Below are 8,199 nucleotides of genomic sequence, written 5' to 3'. Positions count from 1 at the left end.
TACAACATCAAAAAGTTTGAACATTGATATTTAATGGTGAGAAAGAAATCTTCTGACCCATTCCAATCGGGCAACAGAAGGTAAACTAAAGAAAACGATCATTTGAGTTGGATGATCGGGAATTTTACTCAAAGCATCATACCGCTGATCGTCGGTTAAACCTTCAATTGACCATAAGGCTGAATATAAATTTGAAGCTTTCTCTTCCATCTTTTCCTCTGACTTCTGCTGAACTACCACCTCAGAGGCCATAGTCCTACTGATTTGATCACCAACGGCCTGGATTTTTTCCCCTAACAAAGTGGCAGCCTCCTCAAATGAAGAATACACATTATCACGAGCATCAGATTTCTTCTTTCTCTTGTTTGAAGATGAGGAACCCCCTTGGTCTCTATCTCCACGCGGATCTGTACCAGAAACATCCATGTCGTCTAAAGAGACGTCAGCTTCGCAGTCATAGAATGTGTTTCTCTCTTCATTCATATCTGTAGTACGTTCATCCTCAGCATGTATTTCTTCAAGAACATCAGCAGCTGTTTGAGCGTCTTTCCCAGTCGCCCGATCTCTTGCGTATATCGCAGTAAGCTGGTTGTAGTAAGGGAAAGAACGATGTCTGAACTGAGAGGCTTCTTTGTAACTCTAAAAAAAAATGAGGAAATCATATTAGTTATAAGTTTTGTAAAAAAACAAATAAATACTTGAAATACATTTTACCTTTACATAAGATTCCCAAACTGCATCTTCAGCAACAACGAGCTGCCTATGCTCGTCTCAACCAAAACCACTGTTGTTTTGGCCATTAAGCATGTCGTAGACGACTGACCATTCCCTTTTTAGGCACCTAATCCGAGATTCAATATTTGGTTTCGCCTTCAACATTGCTCTTGGTAAAGCCTTTTCTAGCATTTTCTCTAGCTCGTTCAAATAACCGGCTTTGAACCCGGTATCAGCATTAAATGTTCCTACATTGTGCAAATCCACCATGCAAGAAACCAATGCTGCATCCTCCTCTGGAACCCATTTTCTTTTGCTTCCTCGAGAAGCTTGAGAAGAAGCACCCGTTGGTGGAACACCTGACATATTGTTCTTAAAAAAAACAAATTAACATTATTTACTATTTTGAATATCATTTAATTGTTGGGTGAACAGTTTATAATATTATATCGGTAGTTCAATACTAAATTTAAATTTATAACACATGCTTAATGAAAAGATAATTACATTATAATTCAACAAAGTTTCATAAAGTTTCATAAAGACCACCAAAGTTTCACAAAGTTTATACATAAAAAAACATCAACAAATCAATTCAAACTGAATTTGTCCCTAAACCTAACTAATTTCTAGATGCTTGCCATTCATCGAACATTTGGTTGGCTAGTTCCATCCTCCAAGTTGCCCAAGCATCCGATGGATGAATATTTGTGATATTCGGTTCATCGTCATCCACCACATTAGTAGGTAATCCTTCTCCCACCTCCGCTTCAATGGGATCAATACTCATATGGGTTCGAATAAAATTATGGAGCAAACAACATGCAATAATAATTCTATTGTGCACCCTTACAGGATAAAACGATGGACTCCTAAGTATTCCCCATCTAAGTTTTAATAAGCCAAAGCATCTTTCAATGACATTACGTGCTGAGGCATGTTTCATATTAAAAAACTCTTGCGGAGAACTTGGCTGATAACCCTGACGCCACTCGTTCAGATGATATCGCTGTCCTCTAAATGGTGCAAGAAATCCCTCACAATTTGTGTATCCAGCATCAACTAGATAATAACAACCTATAAAATAAATTGGCTAAAAAATGATTAATTCAGCAAACAAAGTTTGATCTTAATGAGTAATTCAAATTCCTCTAAGTATACACTGTACCATGAGGAACTTTAAGTCCATGTCTTCTACTGATGGCATCTCGGAGCACCCGTCCATCGGCAACTGAACCTTCTCAACCAGGAAGAACATAAATAAATTGCATATCAGGTGTACAAACACCTAGCATATTTGTTGCTATGCCACCTTTTCAGGTTAGATATCTAGGTTTATCAGCTGTTGGCACCCTAATCTTTATGTGGGTTCCATCAAGAGCACCTAAGCAATTCTATATCACATGATATAAAACCTTGTGTTAGAATACTAATTTAAATCTAAGTCAACTAAATGTTGTACAAGCTATATCTAAAACTCAGTCACTACCTTAAACCATTTCCACCTTGTGTCAGAAGAGTCGGCTGTAATTGGCTCCGGCTTTTTAAATAAGACATCTTGTAAGCGTATGACAGCATCTAAAACACTATGAAATGCTCTGCTTACAGTTTCCCCGGACCTTCTAAAGTGATGCTTGATAACTCGATTTTTCAGGTGATGGGAGATGATATGTAAAAACATTGCTACTTGCTCATCAACAAGCATGAACCTTGACGACTTCAATCCCCCTATCGATTCTAACATCTCACATAGTTTACAAAAGGCAGTTCTATTCATCCTAACTTGTTCAATACAAGTCTCGTCACTAGCATATACAAGCCTCTTCACATAATCCCGTTTTGCATAAAAATCTAAGGTGTAGGACCTAATCCTTGGTTGATAAGTCTGTAGGCTAAGGCTGGCACCCATTCTAAACAAGAACCAAATCGCAATTCTACAGATTTCCAACCATAATGTCAAAGCAAGACCAATTCTTTTACGCCTCACACTTTGTGCAATTAAAGGCAGACGAGCCATTACTGCAACATATTAAAATTATAACACACACTATCAATGAATTGAAGTTGCAATTACACATTATAAAATAAAAATAAACAATACAAATTTAGAACACACGAAGCAAAATAGTTGATACTAAATGATATCGTTGCAACTTTAATTTCATTTCTTTATGAATCACCCAAACAATAAAGAAATTATAAAGCATGTATAATTGACCTAAAATTAATTGTTGGTGTATGTATAACCTAACTAAAATTACTTGTTGGTTTAATGTTATTGTCCCTAAAAAACATTGTTGGTGTATGTATAATTGTTGGTTTAATGTTATTTACCCTAAAAAACATTGTTGGTGATTTACCCTAAAAAACATTGTTGGTGTATGTATAATTGTTGGTTTAATGTTATTTACCCTAAAAAACATTGTTGGTGTATATAACTACTCTGGTTTAATGTTATTTACCCTAAAAAACATTGTTGGTGTATGTATAATTGTTGGTTTAATGTTATTTACCCTAAAAAACATTGTTGGTGTATGTATAATCTTTTAATTTTACGTATATTTTAGATATATATGATAATTTTTATTAATTAATATAAAAATATAATTCTCTCCACATAAAATTATATCAACATTAATACTTAACAAACAGGTTTCATGTTTATTATTAATTTCAAATTATTAATATTAAAGATAAAAATTATAATAATTACAATTATATTTATGTTATTAATAATGTTCTCATTATTAGTATCATAATATTTATAATTTAATTAAACATCGAATTTATAATAAATTACCTGTACTATTTTAAATAATAACAACCTTTGCCGCATGAAGAATTTTTTTTGATAGATTAGGTCACAAGCCCCAGTTTTGGTTTAATTATTCTTTCGTCTCTATATTTTTTACACATTTAAAATTTAATTTATTTATTTATACTTTTAAAAATTTAATCCTTTTACTTTGTTAAATTGGATTAAGTGACAATTTTAACTTAAAATTGCTCTCATGAAAAATATTATACAAGTAATAAACTAGGTAAGCAAATCTTAAGATTGTTAAATATGAATAAAAATAATAATCGGATGGAGTATTTATTTTTTAAACTCGTTAAATTATTTGACTTAAAATAGTAATCGATAAATAATTTAAATACCAATGTAAAAAAATTTAGAGACAAAAGTAAACGAAATTAATATGGTTTGAGCGATAGTGACGTAAACCATAATAAAAAGAGAGCAATTAATCACATTAAATTAGCTTACTTTGGTCGGTGAAATGTCATATAAAGAAAGATATAATTATAATTTAGCTTTGGTAAATAGATTACAAACTTTCACCCTAAAACTTCATGAAGGGCATGAAAAGTGATGCTTGAAAGGTAAGGTATTTTAATGAAATTAATTACTTGCTTTTACAAGTTTTTTCAAGAACATCAGCATTTTTTTGAAAGCAAATGAGGAAAGCTTATTTTGAATGCTATTTGAAACTGAAAGTAATTACTTGCTTGTTTTAATGGCTGACTTTTTCCTTTGTATTATCATGGCCTATGTTCAAAACACATGCTCTTCAAATCCTATACTCGTCCCAATCAAGAACAAATCAAAATTTTCCAGCAGACAAGGTCCAAAAGAACTAAAATAACAAATTCTATTGACTAACAAATCAAGAACAAGGTCCAGCAGACTAAAATAACATTTCATCTTCCACAACAGTTTCATCTTATACTCACTAACAAACTAAAATTAAATTTTCCAGCAGACTATCAAAACAATGTCCAGAACAAACCAACAAAATCTTGTGATATTACTAGCAGAAAATACATAATTATGTTTAATAAATGATCCAAACACAATGTACTTTGATAAGTTCAAAAACCAACAATAGAACTTAATGACTGTAACAAGTTGATAAAAGGTAGTTGTAGGGAATTTTGCAAAAATATTATTGCTTTTTAAAAAGTTCCGATGAAACATTAGAAGTTTGACTATAGAATTCAGAACTTTGGACCTACAATTAAACATAAACATATAGATAGCTTGGTTAGAAGAAAAAAATCATATTACACTGATTGGAAAATCCAACTCATCATTGCTTTTCTGTTTATCAAAGGCTGAAAATATCAAATTTTATTCTTAATTTACAACAAAGTAGTTATATACATATGACTCAAATTCATATCTTGCCCAAATTCATAGATTAAAACACAAAAAGAAAATAAAAATTCTTACTCATATCAAACATCCTATTCAATCAATAACAAGCTGTCAAATTCCAAAATGTTTAATATCTCAAAAAAATCATATTTCTGTTCATCCTAATTAACTATTTAGAAAAAATGGAATACATGAAAGACCTCTAAGTACCAGTATCAGTATCTTCACCCCTAAACCCCAAAGCCAGACTACACAAATTGCATCTAACAGCTTCTAGTTTCACTGATCTGCACTCAGCATGAAATTCAATATTCTTAACATTATAAATTGTTTTGAACATTCGTTATCATCTAACATTTTCATCTTACCTATTTTTGCTACTTTCAGAGGACCAAATTACAACAGAACAAACAAACAAAAGAACTCGAACTGCAGAAATCTTACCTATTTTTGCTACTTTCAGAGGACCAAAAGAACTCAATGATCTTACCTATTTTTGCTACTCAGTTCAGGCACTTAAACAAACAAACATTGGAAGAAATCTTATTCGCGGTTTTGGAGATCAGAAAAGGACTCGAAAATTACAACATAACAAACAGAAATCGAAGATTAGCAGAGAAGAGAGAACAACTTCGAACGGCATGCATTTCTTAAGCCTAACCAACAACAGAAAACACATTTCAATTCAACATGCAATACAAACAGAATAAAATTGGCTAAAACTAACCTATTAGCAAATCGGGGCACAATGAAGAAGAACCTGAAAAAAGCAAAAGGGGAAACCGATTAGATAAAAACAATAGATCATATTTACCTCGAAAGTATTGGTTTTCATCTACAATAGCAAAGGATATTAATCTATCGGGAAACATAGACTAACCGATGACGCAAATCGGCAGAAACTGTGAGCAAATCGGCCGAAATAGAAAAGAAAATAATCGGGGGAGCAAATCGGTAGAAAAGGGAAGAAAATAATACTGGGAAAAAGCAATGAAACAAGGAAGCAATTCGGATGAAGGTGGGAAACGGAAGAGAAACAGAGGGGATCGATTAGGGGTAAAAGAGGGAAGGTTTAGGGTAGGGTCATCTAATCTGGGAAGAAGGGAGGGAATAGAAATCGGTGCTTTTCACCGATTAGGGAAGTAAGGGGATACACGCGTATTAGCAATACGCTCAACCAAACGGCGTCTTAGATTGGTATTAGGTGGGCCCAACCAAACAAGCTCTAAGTATTTAGTATTATTGTCAAAAAGTGTTTTTGAGAAATAAAATGTCTATTTTAAGCCTTGTGTTATAAAGTAACAAATAAGCATTTAAATAATGTTCAAATTAGTTAATATTTTAATAAGAATATAGAAAATAATTTATTATAATTTGTTGTTAATATTTTAATATATAAAAAATAAATTTTAAATATTTTTTAAGCAATTAACCAGAAAAAGAAACCATCTGTTGGAGGGGTGAAAACGTAATTAAACTGTCAAAAGTATTTTTGGGAGAGAAAAACTAAAAAATTTCAACTTCTCCATTTGGGGAAAAGTACTTTTAAAAAGACAAAAATTTCTTTCGAAAGTTTTTTGTTTAGAATTCTTTTTACTTCAAAAATATTTTTCATATCGAAAGTACTTCTAAAAAGCACTACTAAACACAACCTTAATATTGGAAATTACAATAAATCGATAAATGTATCTCTTGTTGAGGGAAAAAAATAAAAAGGAGTAAAAGGAGAGGATGATGGTTCACACGATAGAAATAGAGTGATTATGCAGAGAGCTGAACTTACAATAGGCAGTTGGGTAGAGTTTTGGCATAAACCGAAAGTCTTACCTCTAATGGTGGAGGAGTATTTATAGGCAAGATTAGTCGATAGCTATTTCCAAGCCTCAACATATGTCCATAAGGGTCTTATCTTGGTATACCGCTTAGAGGTAGGAGTCTCCTAACTGGCCATCGATCATATTGATGGGTTTGGCAACTAGGCAACAATTATACATGAGTAAATTTAGTAAATTCTTACATGTTCATGCACAAAGAAGGCTTGACACTTGTCCTGACGAGGTTAATAAAAGAGGTTCCACGTGTTAGGTATTGTAACAGGTCGTTTTTCAGTGATACCAGAAATGACGATTTTAAAATTCGATTTCTTAATGTTTGAGTATGTAAATATTATTAATTAATATTTACTAGTCTATTATAGTGTTATATTGATTTTTAATTTAATAATTTTATTAAACAATTAGTGATTAAGGTATAAAAATTAAATCGTAAAAAGTAATTGCAATTAATTTTTATTAGTTAAAAAGACTTGAATGGTATTTACTGAAGCATTTAAGCGGAAGATAACCACTTTTAATGTACGGCTGGGGCGTAAAAATTTGTGAAAAATATGTTAAAGTAATGTTAAATTAAATTAAAAATATGTTAAAACAATAATAAAATTGCCACCTTCTTTATTTCTTCTTTTACCACGGTTTTTTACACAAAAAAAACAAGGTAAGTCATTGTCGAATGCTCTATATATTCGACTATCGCATGGTAAATTAATTCGAACTCGCTTTTCGTAAATTTTATGTTTTTGATATTTCGGAAGCTTGATTTAGTTAGCAAATAGATTAATTTATGAATCTGTTAAAGTTTTTAAATGTTGTTTTTGTTGAATCTTGAAGCTCTTAGTATTAAATTTATAGATTTTAAGCTTAGTTATGAAAAAAGGATTAATTTGTAAAGTAAAAGTTGTTAGTTTTAAAAATATTACAGTTTGGTCCTTTTTTGTTCTTGGGTCAACTTTAAAGTTTACGCATGCTTGTATAAGACTCGGGGAATGTTTTAAATTTGTGCTGAAAGGTTGATATGATTGAAACCATCGAGTTTTTTTACTCGAGTTGTCCATCTAGAAATCGACTTTGTCTATTTATAGGTTTTAGAATTAAGGTTTTGCACCTATCTCTGACTTATAGGTAGGAGGATATTGCGCTCCAATGCACTCGAACCTACATCTTCTTACATTAACAATGATGCATATACCAATCGAACCAAAACTCAATTCGCTTAAATTACATTTTTATAATTTGAAATTTAAATATTATAAAAAAAAGTGTCGCACAGGTGTCAACGTGCTGCAATCACTCTAAAAATAATTACTCTAATTTGAACAAGATATGAAAACTTTAAAGGTGTAGTAAACGTCCCTACATCCATAATGCGGAGATAACCCTAAAAATGGATTTTAAAATTCATATGGCAATAAATAATATAGAAACACAATTAGAGTAAAAAAAGGGAAAATCTTGATTTTATGTTCACTTTCTTATGTTTAACTAAATGAA

Source organism: Gossypium hirsutum, chromosome D10, assembly GCF_007990345.1.
Source record: "Gossypium hirsutum isolate 1008001.06 chromosome D10, Gossypium_hirsutum_v2.1, whole genome shotgun sequence".
Taxonomy (NCBI): Eukaryota; Viridiplantae; Streptophyta; class Magnoliopsida; order Malvales; family Malvaceae; genus Gossypium; species Gossypium hirsutum.
The sequence above is the reverse complement of the archived record's forward strand: the minus strand, read 5'-3'. Positions refer to the sequence as shown.